The sequence below is a fragment of the Lissotriton helveticus genome, chromosome 10 (genome assembly GCF_964261635.1).
Source record: "Lissotriton helveticus chromosome 10, aLisHel1.1, whole genome shotgun sequence".
Lineage (NCBI taxonomy): Eukaryota > Metazoa > Chordata > Amphibia > Caudata > Salamandridae > Lissotriton > Lissotriton helveticus.
The window spans coordinates 188,634,852-188,652,857 of NC_136071.1; the positions used below are offsets into that span (position 1 = coordinate 188,634,852).

Below are 18,006 nucleotides of genomic sequence, written 5' to 3' on the forward strand. Positions count from 1 at the left end.
GGTAGATAAAATGTATTACTTGTGGCGATAGACGACATTTTGATGTTATGACTGGCACTACAGAAGAATTATATGAATTTCATGCTGACTTAAACCGGGGTGCCTATAATAGGCGCTTTACTACACTTCTAGTACTAGTGATATCACATTCTTAGATGTGGAACTGTAAATTAAGGGGGGGGAAGGATAGAGAGTAGAATGTTTAGCAATAAAACCTCAGGCAACGCCATACTACATACGAAACGCTCACATCCTAGGACATAATTAAAATCAATACCCCAGGGTGAAATGATAAGGGCACACAGGAACTGTAGTGAGGATGATGAATTTAATAAGAATATACAGGACATGGAACTGAGATTAATACAACATGAATATGAAGAAGACCTGATCAGGACAGCCATCAAGAGAGTGAAGACCATAGACAGAGACCCAAAACTATTTTTTTGTGGAGTTTTATATAGAGCAAACTAGACCCGAAAGTATCAGAGTGCTTTACATGAGCACCTGTTACGTTACATACGGACAAATTAATTTTTTTAGGCGCGGGAGATTATGTGATTTGCCCAGAATCACAGAATTTTCAGCGTCCCTGCTGAGGCTCAAACCCAGTTCCCCAGCTCCAGGGTCGACCGCCCTAGCCCACATTCTCTCCCCACTCATTAACAGTAAGACAAAAAAGGAAAAAGAAGCGGACAGAGAGGTCATTATGTTTATTAACCACCTTTGGTAGTGGTGCTGGTTGAGCCGCATCCTCAACAGACATTGGTGGTTATTAACAAAAAGACTACTCCATTATTAAGAGCATTATCAGACCTGCCAGTATCACATATGAGAAAGGCAAAACAATTTGTAATATGTTCAGCCCCAGCTATGCCATCACCATAGCGGGAAGAAGCTGATTGAATAGGCTAAGTAAAGGGTTCTTACAGATGTAGGAACTATAGGATGCATAAATTTGAAGAACACAAGGGCAAACGTTTTCAATATAACTCCAAAGACATGTATTACATGAAAATACATATCTTGTCAGAATAAGTATGTGGTATATGTTTTGATATGTTTCTGCAAAAAATCTATATTGGAAGTATCATTAGGGCAGTGAAGGACAGAACAGAGGAACATATTAGGGTTATTCATAATAATGACCCATACCATCCTCTTGCAATACACTATAAAATGCGATGTAAGGACCACAGTGATTATAAAGTGCAGTTCCATTGTATACAATTTGTGCCAGGGAAGGTAACAGAGAAGTCTGCATATGTGCATAAGCAGAGCGGAAGCACTCTGGATACTACAACTATGGGCAGTTAGTGATGGAACTAATTTCAGTACTTTTCGGGGCTTGAGGACACTAGGAATGGTAAGTGCAATCACAAAAAGGTATGTTATTACATTCCAGGACACTCCAAGCCCCAGCAACGCTCACAGCTTCTGATGCACAGAGTTGGCATCACACATGTGCCTGGAGGAGCTTCTTCAGCAGTTGGGAGCTCCCGCAGCGCAGGAATCCTGTTTTCGGAGGAGGGGCAGGACACTCCAAGCCCCAGGAACGCTCGCAGCTTTTGCAGCATGAACGTGCCTGGAGGAGCTTCTTCAGCAGTTAGGGGCTCCCGCAGTGCAGGTGTGCTCGGGCGGTTCAGGGAGGACCCGTCTGCCCTTGAGCGACCGAGGCCAGGCTGGGCCTAATCCCTTGGCTTTCTGGTCCTTGTGGTGGATGCAGCCATTCCCAGGTAACCAGTTTTTAATCATGGGAGGGCGTGGTTAGCTGCTCGGATGCTATGCGATCAGTAGTGTGCGGAGGAGGCACTCACACTGAGCATCAGGCACTTGATATTTGCGGGAGATTTAGTCCCTGTTGTGCCTCTTGATATTTGGAGGTCCTTGCAAACTAGAGCACAATGGGGAAGAGAAAAGCAGCCCACATGAGTTCTCCAGCTGGCATGAAACACACGACCATTGACTCTTTCCAGGCGAAAGCAGAAGAGGCCATTTCAAAAGAAATAGATAGGGCTGAGAGGAGGCTTTCCCTGGACTAGGTTGGCCCCATTTTCCCTCCATGTGGCAAACTTGCAGACATGGTCAATCAAAAATTCCCAGATGGAGCCCCGAAGGCAGTTCTGATGGTTTCAGAGGCCTCTATCCCTAGCCCTAGCAACCATACTCATGATTCTAACATCAAGAGCAAGGTGATTACTGCCATCGTCCAGGTAATATACACGGGAGGTGGGGGGCCCTGCACCTAAAAGGCTGCAGCGAACGAACAAAAAGGCAGAGACTGTCAAGAAAGGTGAAGGAACTGCAAATATCGACCTAAGGGGTAGAGCTCTGGGTTCCTTTAAAACCAAAAATTACTGAAGTACTAATTGAGTTATTGACTGAATTCTTTAACGATTTTACTAAAGTAATGTTAGAGCCTAGAGATATATTAGGCAGAGTTGAAAATGTCTTGGCTTCTATCAACCTAACACCTTCTACCGTTACCTCACAGCAATAGACAGTTCAAACTGGAATGCCCCCCCCTCTTTAGATACCCCGAGTACTAACAAGCCCTTTACCTCTAATTTAAGGACAGTAACAGCGAAACGGAGCATTTGGGTACCCGGCTCCGATCCCTTAACAGTGGGCCGCATTGTTCGGCCCGACCTATCAGCGCCCCTCTTTACAGCACCGGGAAGGAGTTACAGATAGCTTATCAGCATTAATAGCCCTGGCCTACCAGTAATTGATCTCCCCTAGTGTGCTGACCCATACTGTGGTTTTGGCAGGGGTGCCAGGTCTTGGATCTCAAAGGGAAGAATCAACTGTCCAATTGATCAAAAAAGTAACACACTGGTTAAGTAAACATTACAGATTTAAATTAGATGACCATAGGTACATCTTGATGGCTAGGAGGGTATCGGGGTTGGGACGGTCGAGGAAAATATTTGAGCAAGATAGTGTGATAGTCACATTTAGATTCCCTGATTTAGCATGAAAAATCTTGTGACAGACCTACCAGACTCTCTATTTTGAATCTGGTATTAACAAATCACCTCATGGCTTTTTTTTTATAGGCCCCTCTACAACACTACAACCAGCAATCACCCCTTAACCCAGGAGGGAACCCCTTCTTTCCTCAGGGGAATACAGAAAATGTCTAATCCTTATGCGCCCCTGAGGGATCTTAATGACCCAGACTGACTGCAAGATTGTGAGGGGAATAGTAAAGCCACGGTTGTGCCTGGGGAATCACCATCACAAAGACTGGTAATCAGGGAGACACAGTTGAGTGAAAATGCAGGCCCTCACTGTAGTTCTACAAGTAGTTTGGAATCGAGTAGGACAGGGTCAAGCAGCCCAAAGTTGGGATCTATTATGCCACCTTTTAATTATAACCAGAGTAGGGGGGGAATTTAGATATCATTTCCTGGAACGTGGCAGGTTTAACTGCAAAATTTGTGGATGACAGATGGCTCAATTTTATTAGATCTGATAACATCCTTTGTCTTCAGAAGACATGGGAGACTGAAAAACAAGATTATTCTTGAGGGTAACAAAACATTTTTCTGTCCAGCAGAGGGCTTAAGAATGGGAAGAGCAAGGGGTGGCCTATTTGTTTTTATAGATCTCAGGATCTGTGGATCCGTGAAGTACTTAAATAGGGATTCCAACTTTGCACATGGTCTGATATTTGCGGCGGGCAAATGACTTTGTTTTACCTTAATTAATTTTTATAACGCAAAACGAAAGACTCATGGGCCCGCAAGCCTCTTAGAGTAACGTGGTCGCCTTGAGTCGATGTAGAGTGAAGGTTTTCTGCAGGCGCATCTAATTTTATTAGGAGATTTTAATTGCCACCGATGCCCAGACTTAGTATTGGATACACGAGATTGGTCTACACTTATGATTAGGGATGGATTGCATATGGAGCACTCCCTAGAAGGACAGGAACTGAATGCTCTCCTACACACTTATGGTCTAACATATACCCTAGATTTGGGTGCGACTTGTTCCGAAGTCCCCTTTGTTGCCAGCCAATAAAGGCAGGGGTTCTCCAACAATTATTGATTTTGTTCTTGTTTCCTTTCTTTAGAAGCAGTTTATATTCTCTTTTAATATTCAACATAGTCCATTTAGTGATCACAATCCTCTGAATCTGGTGCTTGAAGTGCTTGAAGTGCTGTGAAACCAGACTGTGCCTCGTAGGGTGAATGTGGGTCCCTTTTCCACAAATAACCAAGGGAGGCAGCCAGGTGGTCACAGTTGGATTTCACTGTTTTTAACCATGCTCTTTTTAGTTAGAGACAACAGGAGATTTTAAAGGGTGTAGACTTATTAGCCTCTGGAGAAAAAACCATATATGAAATCATATGAAACCAGTTGCCAGTTTATTAACAGTCCCGGTAGCCACCACTTGGGCGGATTCTAGGTCAAGACCGGAGGCTTTGATTATGCTTTTCCTTTCTTCGCTTTATTCTACAACATTATTTCCAGCAGCCTTGGAAAAGCCATCAAACATTTTTATCCCAATCAAGGGAAAAACAAGCTGTATTAAATAACAATCAAGAAATAAGTCTGCAGCCAGACTACAACACCCATGAGTCCAAATGACTATTCCAGTATCAGTCCTTCTTTAGTGTCCACGTATCCTAGAAAGCCCTATCACTGTAGTTGTCCCTCCTCTTTCTTTGCTGCTTTTTTTCTCTCATTAACTTTGCGTGTTGTTGTGCTTAAATTTCATGTGTATGTCGGCTGTGAGCGGGACCGGGAATCGCCTTCGGGAATCTTTTGGTTTTGTTTCCATTACAGGTTCCCTCTGGCCGCGGAAGCGCTTTCACTCCTTTTGCGGCCATTCCTTTGATTGCGTTCTCCTACTTGAACCGCTAGGGGGAGCTCTTGCGTCTCGTTGGTCCCGCAGCGCATCTCCTCAGATAAGGAGAGGCGCAACGAGACGGATGGTCCGGAGAGCCTTGTCCCCTTGCCGCCACACCTAAACGCCCCCCTGGGGGTCCGTATCTTCCCTAAATTAACATTGCACGCCGGCCAGTTCTGCCGTGCAAGTTACCACAGGATTCCTCGTGCATGCTAGATCCGGATGAGATTGATCATCCGTGGTCGGCGGCATGGGCACCTGGAGACAAAGTGGCTACATTTGTGGCGGGTCGCCTCCGCAAGCCCTTGGAGAAGGATGCCAGGGGGTGTTTGAGGGTCGAGTACCCTCGTCCAACCTTGGACGGGAAGGTGGCCTATACACCGGAGCTTGACTCCAAGATGGCCACCTTTTTGGCAAAATATATGAAAGACCCCCATAAAGGTATAGACCGCTCCAGGCGTTCCTGTCAGGATAAGCTCCTAGATGCGGTACGGCCAACGACAAAAATGTTGGATATGGCGGAGGCGGCAAAAGTGACAGGGTCCACCATATCCCCCGACATTCTTTCGAATTGCGCCCAGCGGGCAATTATCTTTCTAGGTAACGCCAACTGTGCCCTTTCAACTGAGCGGAGACGCTCACTCTTAATCAAGTTGGACCCCAAGCTGGGCGACTTGGCATCCTCAGAGGCAGGAGCAGTGGCGCAAGGGGGCCTCTTCGGAGACCCCTTTGTAAAGGAACAAGGGAAATTCGTGGCCACCTTCTCTAGTTTGGATAAGGCCCAGTCCAACATCAAACGGGTGTTCCAGTCCCGATTTTCCAATGGGCCCGATCGTGGTAGGAGCTGCGTGACCGGCCGTGGCGACAGCACAATCCCGGCAGGGTACAAGGCTCCGGGCGGAGACAGTATAGCACTACCGCCAATAATACCAATTTTTACCCGACCAGAGGGCAAAGATTCCGTGGCCGAGGTGGCTACAAGAACAACGCAGGCGGACCTGCGCCCAGCGATAAGTCTCATTGCTCCTTCTCGAGTCCATGTTGGGGGTCGGCTGGGGGCCTTTCAAGAGGCCTGGAGAGCAGTCACAAACAATGCTTGGGTCTTGCAGACCATTTGGGGTTTTCACATCAAGTTTTACGATTCACCCCGTCAGGCAGGTCTTCCTCATCCCATTAGTTTTTCCGTGGCCGATGCACACCTGGTCCACGAGGAAATTTCCGAGCTCCTACGCAAAGGGGCAATCTGTCGGTCAGATCAGCACCCCCATGGTTTCTTGAGCAATATCTTCCTGGTGGATAAAGCCAACGGGGGCGGCGACCGGCAATCAACCCAAAAGAGTTCAATGGGTGGTCGATGTACCAGCACTTCAAGATGGAGGGGATCCATTTCCTTCGGGATGTTCTTCTTCGAGGCGATTGGATGGAGAGGTTGGATCTCAAAGACGCATACTTGGTTGTCCCGATCCATCCCCTCAACCAGCGCTTTTTGCAGTTCCAGTGGAGACAGAAGGTTTACGAATTTACCGTCCTTCCGTTCGGGCTATCCTCAGCACCTTGGTGCTTCACAAAGGTCCTCCACCCAGCAGTGGAGTTCCTGCGGAGCCAGGGTATTCGGATGATTGTCTATTTGGACGACATCCTTCTCATGGCGCAATGTCTCAGAGACTGACTCTTCAATTGCAGTATATGGATTCCCTTTTGCAAGGCTTGGGGTTCATTATCAACAGGGACAAGTTAGTTCTCCTCCTGACTCAGAACATAGTCTTCCTGTGGTGGACTCTATCCACGCGTCTTTGCGTCTCCCCTCTCGAAAAATGCCCAAGATTCGGCATCTGCTGCGGCAGACCATCTCCAAGACCCACATTTCCCTCTGTCAGATTGCCCGGGTGGTGGGGCTGCTTTCCTCATCCATCCAGGCAATCTTCCCGGGTTCCCTGCACTATCGTGCACTTCAGCGCCTGAAAGCGCTTCAACTTAGGAGAGGGTTGTTGTACGACCAGATGGTTCCTCTGTCAGACAAGGTCAAGGAGGAAATGTCCTGGTGGCTCTCCCACATGGACGCCTGGAATGACAGGGCCATTTTGGGGGCCGCTCCTGACATTGTAAAAGGGTCCAACGCTAGCAGGTTGTGATGGGAAGCCCGCTGCAGCAATTTCTCTACTGGAGGCTCTTGGCCGTTAGATGAGCAAGCGCTACACATCAACTGTTTGGAGCTTCTAGCAGGTTTGTTCGCAGTCCAGTGTTGGACCAGAGACAGGGTTCGCTTATGCGTCTTACTGAAAATGGACAATGTCTCCATGGTGCATTACATCAACCACCTGGCAAAGGAGTTTTGGAGCTTTTGTTTGGAGCACCACATTTCCGTAACGGCAGAGTATTTGCTAGGTCAGGCCAACCAGGTGGCGGACTGGCATTCCCGGCATTCCAGCAAGTGGAAGCTGGATGTTCAAGTTTTCCAGTGGTTGGTCGGCCTCTGGGACCCTTTCTGGATAGATCTGTTTGCGTCCCATCTGGACCATCAGCTCCCGAGGCTTTTCAGTTGGAGGACGGACCCTCTGGGCGAACATCCTTTTGTTTGTCGGCTCTTGAGGGGTATTCATTTATCCTTACCCCCTGAGCTGCGCTTCTCAGTCTTGTGGGATGTCAATGTGGTCCTCAATCTTTCTTGGCAGCCTAACAAATATCTTTCCTTAAAGGAAATCTCGGCTAAATTGGCCATGCTGCCGTGTTTGGTTTCTTGTTGCAGGGTTTCAGATGTGCGAGCACTAGACATTTCTGCACGAGTTTCTTCCCCGGATGGGGTGACGTTTACGATTGGCTGTCAAACAAAATGTGCTTCAAGAACAATTTCGTACCCGGCCTTTGTCGATGTGCCCAAACTATATGTTGTCCCTTGCCTCAAGGTTTACGAGGATATAACCTCCAAATTGCGTCCTCCAGACGAAAGACAACTCCTTATTGCATTAAGGAAACCGCACAAGGCGGTCTCTTCCCCCACCATTGCTAGGTGTGTGCGTTGGGTCATGCAAGAAGCGGGTATAGACACAAAACAGTTTGCTGCCATTCCCCCAGGGGAGCAATGGCTTCTAAAGCTTTTTCTCTGTGATCTCGCTTGGAGGAATTGATGCGAGCAGCGGACTGGTCCTCGGATTCCACTTTTAAATGGTTTTATTTCAAACCGGTTGTGGATATTGCACATTTGGTTGTAAGTAAGCTTTGAACTAGCATAATAAGAGCCTCTGGTCCTGACATAGAATCAAAATTTGCCTAGCTTAGTAACGGTAAGTTTCAATTCTATTAAGGACACGGAGGCGAGGATTATCCCTCCCACGGCAAAGTTGGTGTGAACCCGCCCGTATGGCGGTAAGTAAACTCCTTTTTTTCTACACTGGTTGCATGGTATGCTTAATGCTGGTTTGCCATTTTCTAATGGATATTTTGCTGTTGTTGGTGGCACAGTTTTCCAGAGACTCTTACATGGTATCTTTTGTTTGAGGACATGATGGTTCCAAACGAGACCAGTGACTCCGAGTTGTACGCGCGAAGAAAGAGGAAAGACAACTACAGTGAGGGGTCTTTCTAGGCTACGTGGACACTAAAGAAGGACTGATACTCGAATAGTAATATGGACTCATGGTTGTTGTAGTCTGGCTGCAGACTTATTTGTTGATTATTTTTTCATACAGATTGTTTTTCCCTTGATTGGGATACAAATGTTTGATGGCTTTTCTAAGGCTGCTGGAAATAATGTTGTAGAATAATGCGAAGAAAGGAAAAGCATAATCCTCGCTTCCGTGTCCTTAACCGTATGCGCGCTAGCGGTTTTCCCGCTGTGCGCTGACTTTTGCGGAAGTCCGCATTACATGACGAGCTCAGCTCCCCCAAGTAGCCGACAAATGCTTCCAATGTGAAGGAAAAGGCACTTGGAAACACATTGTTTGGGAATGTCCAAAAATCCAGGTATTATGGAAGGAAATCGAAAAATATCTGTCAATTGTCCTTAAAACTAATATTGTATTTGACGAACTAATTCCCCTCCTAGGCTGCTCTTCTATTCATACCCAACATGATGAGTCCCTTTTTATAGCTTCTTTAATAGCTAAATCCCTTATATTACAGTCCTGGAAAACAGATCTTGTCCCATCCTTCCAAGCATGGAAGGCAAAATTACTTTGTATCCAGGATAGGGAAAGAAAATACGCTTTAAGATCAGGAGCTCTCAAAAAATATGATAAATATTGGAGTGGGTTTGATTCTTAAATTTTCCTGGTTACTATTTAACCAGATTTATATTTTTCTGAAAATATTTATTAGCCTATTAAGATTGTTTTGTATATGCACGATGCACTTTACAAATCTAGCTATGAAATATTAACTGAGAAAACGTACAGGGTATTTAAAGGTTACGTATTGGTCTAATTCTAACAAAATCTTTGGAATATCAGTGAAAGATGATTGTTGGTCTGCTCTTACACAATTTTGCACTTTATAATTTAAATGCTATAATGACAAATTGTATGGTTATTCTTAAAAATCTTTGCTTTTGTATTGTATCAATTGGATCTCAAATACACTCTGTTTCTTGTATTGCACTATTATATTTGAACTCTCAATAAAAAACAAATTATTAAAAAAAAGAAATCCCGTGCAAAAAAAAATAAAAAATGAGTGTACGAGAGGCGTAACTCATGACGAGCTGAACGTCATGAGCGTCGAAGGGGTTAATAGAATTGAAACTTACTGTTACTAAGCTAGGCAAATTTCGATTTCTAAAGATGGTTGGATAGTGAGTGCTCCTGGGCTTTGCGTCAACTTAAGATGGCCGTGAAACAGACCCCACGAGGCAGAGCCTGGGTGGCAACCTGTCGCAGTAATTATAAGGGGGCTATCAAGGGTCAGAAGCGATTGCTACAGAAACAATCTTGGGAGGAGTTAACGAAAGCATGTGATAACAAGCATTTGCAATGCAATAGGTCTCGCATTATTAAAGTTTGAGCTATTGGCATTGCTAAATAATGCAACACCAATAGCTCAAACTTTAATAATGTGAGACCTATTGCATTGCAAATGCTTGTTTGACATTGTACAAGGACCAAATAAAATTGTATGTTCTATAATCCCACAAAAGTATGCAATATTGGGTAGAGAGAGATTTTGCAAATTCATCATAGCAAACACATATAAGGTATGCAATTTTAAATACATTGGGGTTTGTTTGCTCACAAGGCTAGCAAACATTTGTGTGTCCACGAAACACCATCCAATCAATAAATGCCCCTCTAACACAGCAAGGGTGAAAGGTCCTTATTTACAAAACAAACGACGCGTGGGTCTTCAAGTCCAGAACACACTGCAGTTGAAAAATAAGACATGATAGAATGTCTTTATTAGAGCAGACACCACAGTAATGGCCGATTCATGTGGCGTCAGAGACGCATTTTCTCAGGTGGGATCTTAAACTTACAAGTAAGAGGAGATGGCCCTAGCCAGACATGAAGGCGGCCCCCTCTTCTGTCATAGGTGCAGATTACCCAGGGTTGCAAAAAGATACGGCACCAGGCAGCACAGATCAAAGGGCACGCACAGGCTCCCAGGTGACTAGAATTTCAGAAGATGATGCTCAGAGCGCCTGCTTCCGAAAGGAATGAACAATAACAGAACATCCAAGATGCTTGTAGTGGCATGGGAACTTCGTGAAAACCTGAGCAAATGTGGCGACAGTAGCACTCACACTCCAGTGATGGTGTCTATTAAGCGCACCAAGCGCTTAATAGACACCAATAGGCCATGGGCGGAGCATTGTGCCCGCCTTTGGCCAATTGCGTGCAGTCTTTTATAAAAAGAAGCACGCAAAGGCCAATGGGGTAGCACAAAAAGAAAAGCACACGCACAAGCGTGTGCGATTCTTAGGTCAGTGCTAAAACCCTGTACTAAAGGTCTCGCGCTGCACGAGTAGTGCTGCGCACTGCAAAGCAGGCGCGAGACCTAAAAAGGACTGTACCCTTTTTTGAAGGATTATTAATAGTCCCTGTTTCTCAGACCCAGATAAGCTGGGGTTAGGTCATAACATCACTCCAGAACAATGGAAGGCTCGCTCTGAGAGAGTGTATAATTATGGATATAGTGAGGAACCCATTAAGGACTCAAGCCCCCCTCTATTGCTGGATCTATCACCTTTACTCTTGATGAGGTTAGGTTGGGCATTGAGAGTTTGTCGCGGAACAAGGCTCCAGGTTCCGACCGGATCCCTTTGGACCTTTGTCTCAGCAATATAGATGTCTGGGCTCTAGTTTTAACCAGGGTTTTAAAGATCGCAGTTATGACAGTAATGACCCCCTCGTGGTCTACGGCCACCATTGTTCCGAACTTCAAGAAAGGGAATAGGGATAACCCTCACTGTTACCGCCCGATATCCCTCATTGATACCACTGTTAAAGTTCTTGGTCGAGTTTTATTAAAAAAAGGCTCTCTGATTGGGCGGATATAGATTGATTCATTTCGGAGATACAATATGGGTTTGGCATAGGTAGCCAACAACAGATCAGTGCCTAAACCTCTACCTTTTAATCTCGAAATACACAATAGCTAAACCTGGATCTTTCTTTTTGGTTTTTAAGGATCTTACCATGTTATTTGACAGGTTGAACTACCGCAAACTGTGGTCCCTGCTTGGCAAGCTTGGGGCTGACCCTGCGATCATTAAATGTTTTAATGACCCTACATCTTAATACCATTGCTGTAGTCAGTGACTGCAACAGGTCTCCACAGGACACACTACATTTTGTTTTCCTTTGTAAATATTTCACGCATCCTAGGCGACTGTTTCCTAATTTTCTTTTAAAAGAAATTAGATTTAAGCACGCTCATGTAGCTTTATTATATCAGCAGCTTCTGCCTAACGGTCACACGCTTTTTAGTGTTATTAACTTTTGAAGAGCTGCACTAAAATCAAGACACGCTAGATGTGATTGAAAAATATAGGGATAATTGCGATTTTGTACATTTTATGTGACATGCTGGCACAAATGAATTTGAAGCTGATTTTAACTGGGGTCCCTTTTATGTCAATGATCATGATAGGCCTGTGTACCTCTCATGTATTTCTATTTCCACTTGATTGATGGTTGTGACTGATGTTTACAAGGTCAATTTGCAAATTTTTCATGTTTGGGTGATATGCTGCTAACAAATGAATTTGAGTTAATGCTCTTTTCTTTTTAATATTAATTCTTTTATGACTGAGACTACTGCTGAATAACGATTATTATTAAAATTGGATTTTTTTGTGTGGTAAAGGTGATACCCAACATATCTGGCTAGTAATGAATACAGTTATGTATAGTCATATACTACTTTCTATGTCAAATGTAAGAAGAGCAAGAGAACTCTCATATAGCTTTATAGATCACCATAGCAGGCTATAACCGTCCGTCTAAGTCTCACTCCAGCATTAAAGGCTTGAGCCGAAGGAGGCCTTTAACAAGGGAGCGGGCCTTTAAGGGTCTGTATAGCTCAGCTACAGCGGTCTATAAAGCTATTAGAACATTCCACCTCATCAGGGCAGAATGTTCTCATTAGTAAACCATAAGCCTCATGGAGCCAGAGGAGGATGAAATCCTCTCTGGCTCTGTGAGGCCTGTGTTCACAGCTGTTGCTGTGAATGTTCTATAGCTAACAGCCGTGCGGAGGGCCACTGCTGTTACCTTTTGAATATTCACAGCAACAGCTGCTATAAGGGGCTGAAGTCAATCCCTGGTTCCCCCTGGCTTGGCTGAACTGCTTTTTGTAGTTCAGCCAAGTCAGGGAGACCCAGGAGCTGAGCAACATCCCCCTCCCTTACCCCAAGACTCCAACGAGTCTGAGCTAGGTAGGAGGGAGCCTCCAGTGTGCACTGCAGCATAGTCTCTGCCTTTCGCTTTCCCCTGCCCACTCCATTTATTTTGAAGCGGCAGGGGAAAGAGAAAGGCAGAGGCTGTTTATAAGTATATTGAAATGTAAAATGCAGCGGGCCTATATATGTTAAGATAATCCGCTGCTGCTCCACTGTCTTTAAAGAAGCTCTCGACATTTCAATGTTATAATGTCATTTAAGTTGAGCAGCATTACAACAAACAAGCTGAGTATTCAGAAATATTCAAAATACAAGATGATCTGCAAATATAGTGCAAGAAAAAATGAAGTATCTGCAAAGCATAGAGTAAAGAGAGTGAACAATTACAGCTTGGTTCTTGTCAATATTCCTGGGCAACTTCAAGATAGTCAAACAGTTCTTTCTGCCAAGGCAACTCATTCATATGCTGGCATAGTACTGCTGGAGTATAAAATATGTCACGTATACAGGTTACAGTACCCTTTTCACCACTCTGAAAGCATTTACACATTTGCAGTAATTTCAGGGAGGAATGACTGCAGTATCATTTAGTCTGTTGATAGTAACTTGAAATGTCTTTGACAGCTAAATCGAGTCAGATCGAGTTATACAGTGTTAAAAAGATTTAAATGTATTTCTTGATACTTACAGGTAGTACACAAGTAATGGATGCCAATAATGCAAACCGAATACAATACGGTAAAATAGAGGGGAATAACATACTTGCAGGTTCCCTTTTGGAGCCTTGATCTTCAAACGTTATGCTTTTTATGGGCTTGGCAAATGAAAGAGAACTATGCGGGGTTGGGAGAACGGCAAATAAAAATGATCACCTCTGGACGGGGTAACAAGGAAGCCCTGGAAATCACTATAATCCCCAAAAAGTTAGGGTGGGGGGAGGAAGATGTCTTGGTCAGAAATAGGTACAGAGAATTGGCTTATATGGACTGTGAGGAAGAGGGGAACTTGAGTAACATCGATTAGGAAACTGGGTCGTCGTGCAGCCTATTCATCTTGTCCTGGAACGTTAATGGTTATAAAAGAATACGGTTTCAGGAAGGTTTTAAAAACATCCTTAGGAAGACTGATATTGTTTGCTTACTGGAGACCTGGCTGTGCAACGAAACCCCCGTCACTGAAGGCTTTGCTCACCATGTAAAACCTGCAAGTAAGAACCAAATAGGTAGGGCATCAGGTGGCCAGATGACGTTGGTCTCCACAAGGATAGCAAGAGATATATATCTCCTTGTTTTAAAGTGTAATTGGGCACTAGATAGCAGAGTGGTGATTCTAAATAACAACGTAGGTGGTGGAGGCCTATGCATTATCAATGTGTACATACAGAAAGTCGAAAAAAAATGAGTATAAAGCGGAGCTGGAGCGTTTAAAAAAGGATTTAGAGAACGTACCCGAGATGTGCTCCTAATATTGGGTGACTTTAACCATAGACTAAATCTCCAAAAAACTGGCGCCTGGCATAGCGACTTACTAAAAGCGTATAATATAGAGTTTGCAATGTTCACCAGCAGTGAGCTCTCAAACCAAAATGTGGAGCTTGGACGGCTGCCGGGGGCTATGGGTTTGGTCTGAGTTAATGGTAGGAAAGAAACGGATCGGCCCGCAAAGCGTACCTTTAAAATAGGGCAGCAAATGTGCCCCATAGACTATGCCTTTACCCAGGCATGATGCTTCCACTTAATACAACACTTCGAAATATTCCAGGTAGAGGGTAGCGATCACTTCCCACTATTGATGGAAATGCAGGTAAACAGGGACCCGCCGAGACAGAAAATGTTAGATGTTGAATATCCAAAGCGACTCACAACCTGGATTAGTGAGGAATATATCAAGAAACTGAGCGCATTCCAGATAGTAGTTGATATAGAAAATCTACCACCAGGGGAGGATATATCCTGGTAGGAGGATATAATAAGACAACTGGTAGAATGCCTCAGGATAAAAATCAAACGGGGAAACCACGGTTTCGTAAGTAAAGCTACATTACATTCAAGTAATAAACCATGGTTTGACGACGACTGCCGGAAAGTAAAGGCCGCTATTAGGCAACAGGAAAGATGCCTTAGGCGTAGCTACAATGATGCAGCATTACTAGCACTTGAGGATAAAATACAAGGCAACTATTAGAGAAAAAAATATATCCTTTAAAGAAAAATGCTGGATGAACTTACTTGAGGCAATTGAAGAAAAAAATGTCAAAGGCTTTTGGAAAATGATACAGGAATGTACGGGGAAAGCGGCAGGGACCCTGCAATATTCTGTTCCAGAGGATAAGTGGGTAGCCTACCTTGAGGAAATTTACAGCAAATGGCCAAGGAGGGGGGAAATATTATCTTCCAGCTGGCCTGGTCAGGGAAGAAGTAATGGTGCAGTTCTCCCAAGGCCATATTAACTCTTTCCGTGCTGATGACGGAACCGCTCCGTCATCAGCCGCGGTGGCGCTGTGCTGATGACGGAGCGGTTCCGTCATGGCCCGCCCGACGCGCCTGCGCTGGGCGTTCTATTGAGCGGGCGGGGGGCGGCTGGTGACGGAGCGGTTCCGTCACCAGCAGGTGCGCGCCGCGCGGCCCTCCCGCCCCCTTAGCGCAGCGGCGGAATTGCCGCCGCAGCGAAGGTGTTAAGACCATAATAGCCGAATTAAATTTAACACGTGCTGCCGGCCCAGACAATCTACCTGCCGTGATTATAAAAACTAATATAGACTGGTGGGCAAATTTGTTCTCAAAGATGTTTTTAAGAATATTAAATACCGGAATTATGCCAGACAGTTGGAAAGGGGCTATCATTAGACCGATACATAAAAAAGGCGATGTAAATTCCCCTAAAAAATATCGCCTAATAAACCTCCTGGATATTGGGGAAAAAGTATTCTCCAAAGTAATCCTAGGTCTGTTGAAAGACTGGGCAGAAGATAATCTCATAGTACCTCCAGAACAGGGGGGATTTAAAGAAGGGCATTCAACGGTTGACCATTGCCTTGCTCTCTGGGCGGTCGCGCGGAAGTCGATAGAGCAGAGGGGTGATTTATTTTGCTGCTTTGTGGACTTCCGCGCGGCATTTGACCTTGTGGGTATGGAGCAGCTATGGTCGACCTTGGTAGGTTATAAAATACACGATGATCTGCTAGCCCTTATACAGGCCTTACATACAAATAACTGGGCCCAGGTAATCCTGGATGAGGAGGGTGGATTGTCTGGGAGGATCCAGATTGGAAATGGCCTGAGGCAGGGACTGCGTATTAGCCCCTTTGCTTTTTTCCCTGTTCATAGCGGACTTACCCCTGAAATTAAGAGAGGTCAGAGGGGCTAGCCCAAAATTAGGAGGTAATCACATATCTTGTCTGCTATATGCAGACAACCTGGAGATTATGGACCAGACAGAGATAGGTCTCCAGAGAAAATTAAACATGTTTAATAAATACTGCTTAAATAAAAAAAATAGTAGTGAACATGGAGAAGACCAAAATATTATGTTTCGGTAGAAGTAAGACCCGGTTCCCTTGGTACAGAATTACTCGAGAGGGTAGCAGAATATAGATACCTGGGAATATGGTTTACGAGCAACCTGAATTGGACTACCCATCTGGAAGCGTTAAAAATGAGGGCAACGGCTTCTATGAAGGGTCTAAAAAGATTTAATAGCGTCTATGGTGAAATGTCAGATGGGTCGGTTATAAAGGCCTAACTAGCAATGGTCCCTGCACAATTTCTATACGGGGCAGAGGTACTCTTTCTAAGTGGGAAAAAATGTTGGGATAAAGAGGAGGGAATTATCCTGAAAAGCTTGTTCTCGCTGCCAAATTCATCAATGGTACAAGCAGCAAGATTAGATTTGGGATTTACCTCTTGGGCAGTAACCGCCAGTATGGTCCTAAAACGTTTTCGGCAGTGTCCAGGGTCAGGGGAGCCCCCCCAAACATTCCCAGTGGTGTAGAGGTGTAATTGCCTTTAGTGAGTTATCCTGGGTGAAAGAAACAAGAGCCTCATTAAGAGAAGCGTATGGAGTGCTGGGATTGGAACTATATTTAACAACAAGGGGTGGTGATGGACAGAGTTTCTGAATTAAGCAGAATACTCTCACCCAGTCAAGAGATCAGGGCTAGATCCAACACCGTTTTTGAGCTCACTGCACCATCCCAGCTCAGAACCTGGCTATATGCAAATTAGTCTGTTCCTGTCCCAGTGCATGATGGGAACAGGGCAAACCAAACTACCAAGCCAATTCTTACACTGGGAAGGAAACAAGCTTCCGGGGACCGGTTTCTGGCATTTCAGCCGTCTTCGGCCCGGCTTGCTTGAATCCTGATGGTGCAATGAGCAAGGGACTCACATCTGAGTATACCCTTCCACGCTTATGGTGGACAAAATATTTAACAACAAGGGGTGGTGATGGACAGAGTTTCTGAATTAAGCAGAATACTCTCACCCAGTCAAGAGATCAGGGCTAGATCCAACACCGTTTTTTAGCTCACTGCACCATCCCAGCTCAGAACCTGGCTATATGCAAATTAGTCTGTTCCTGTCCCAGTGCATGATGGGAACAGGGCAAACCAAACTACCAAGCCAATTCTTACACTGGGAAGGAAACAAGCTTCTGGGGATTAGAACTATGCCCGCAGCTAGGACACGCCGTAATAGGCAAAAAAGAACTAAGGACTCTGGGAGCCGACATGTCCCGTATATGTGATCGAGAGTATCTCTTGCGGAAAACATCGGTGTCTCATATGACCCAGGCGTGGGATTCAGAAGATCAACCGTATCCCTATTTAGACAGGCTACCGAATTACCGTCTAAAACGTGAGGTATTAAAAGTGAGAAAGGGATTAAACCCCTGTTACATGAACAATAGGGTCAAAAATGTCATGATAAATAGTGATGGTAACTGTACTTGTATGTTAGTTACCTCCTGTGATATTGTACATATTTTATTAGACTGTAGGATGGTTTTAGATATACGAAAGGAGATTTTATGCCTGATATTAAAAAAATACAGGATTATGAATAGGATGCAAGCTGCTATCCTTTTAGTGGGAATGGCAAACTTAGATATAGCCTGTTTGGGTATATTCATGAGCAAAGTTAGGGTGTTTCTCCAGTGTACAGAGTAACAGGCGCAAGCAGTTCCCCTAATATAAAATGAGACTGCATTTTTTAACAGTAATGTATGTATTTTATGTCTGGAAGGTTTGGATATATATGTATGAATTATTGCGATTCAAATAATCTTAGGAAGATATTTGATTAGTACCTAAAGGAGCTGT

At 44.6% G+C, this 18,006-nt stretch overlaps 1 protein-coding gene across 2 annotated transcripts in view; it reads right to left on the reverse strand.

Moving 5' to 3' along the window:
* The window catches only part of REXO5 (RNA exonuclease 5), a 350,267-nt gene that overhangs the window by 148,318 nt on the left and 183,943 nt on the right, over positions 1-18,006 (reverse strand). The window lies entirely within an intron of this gene.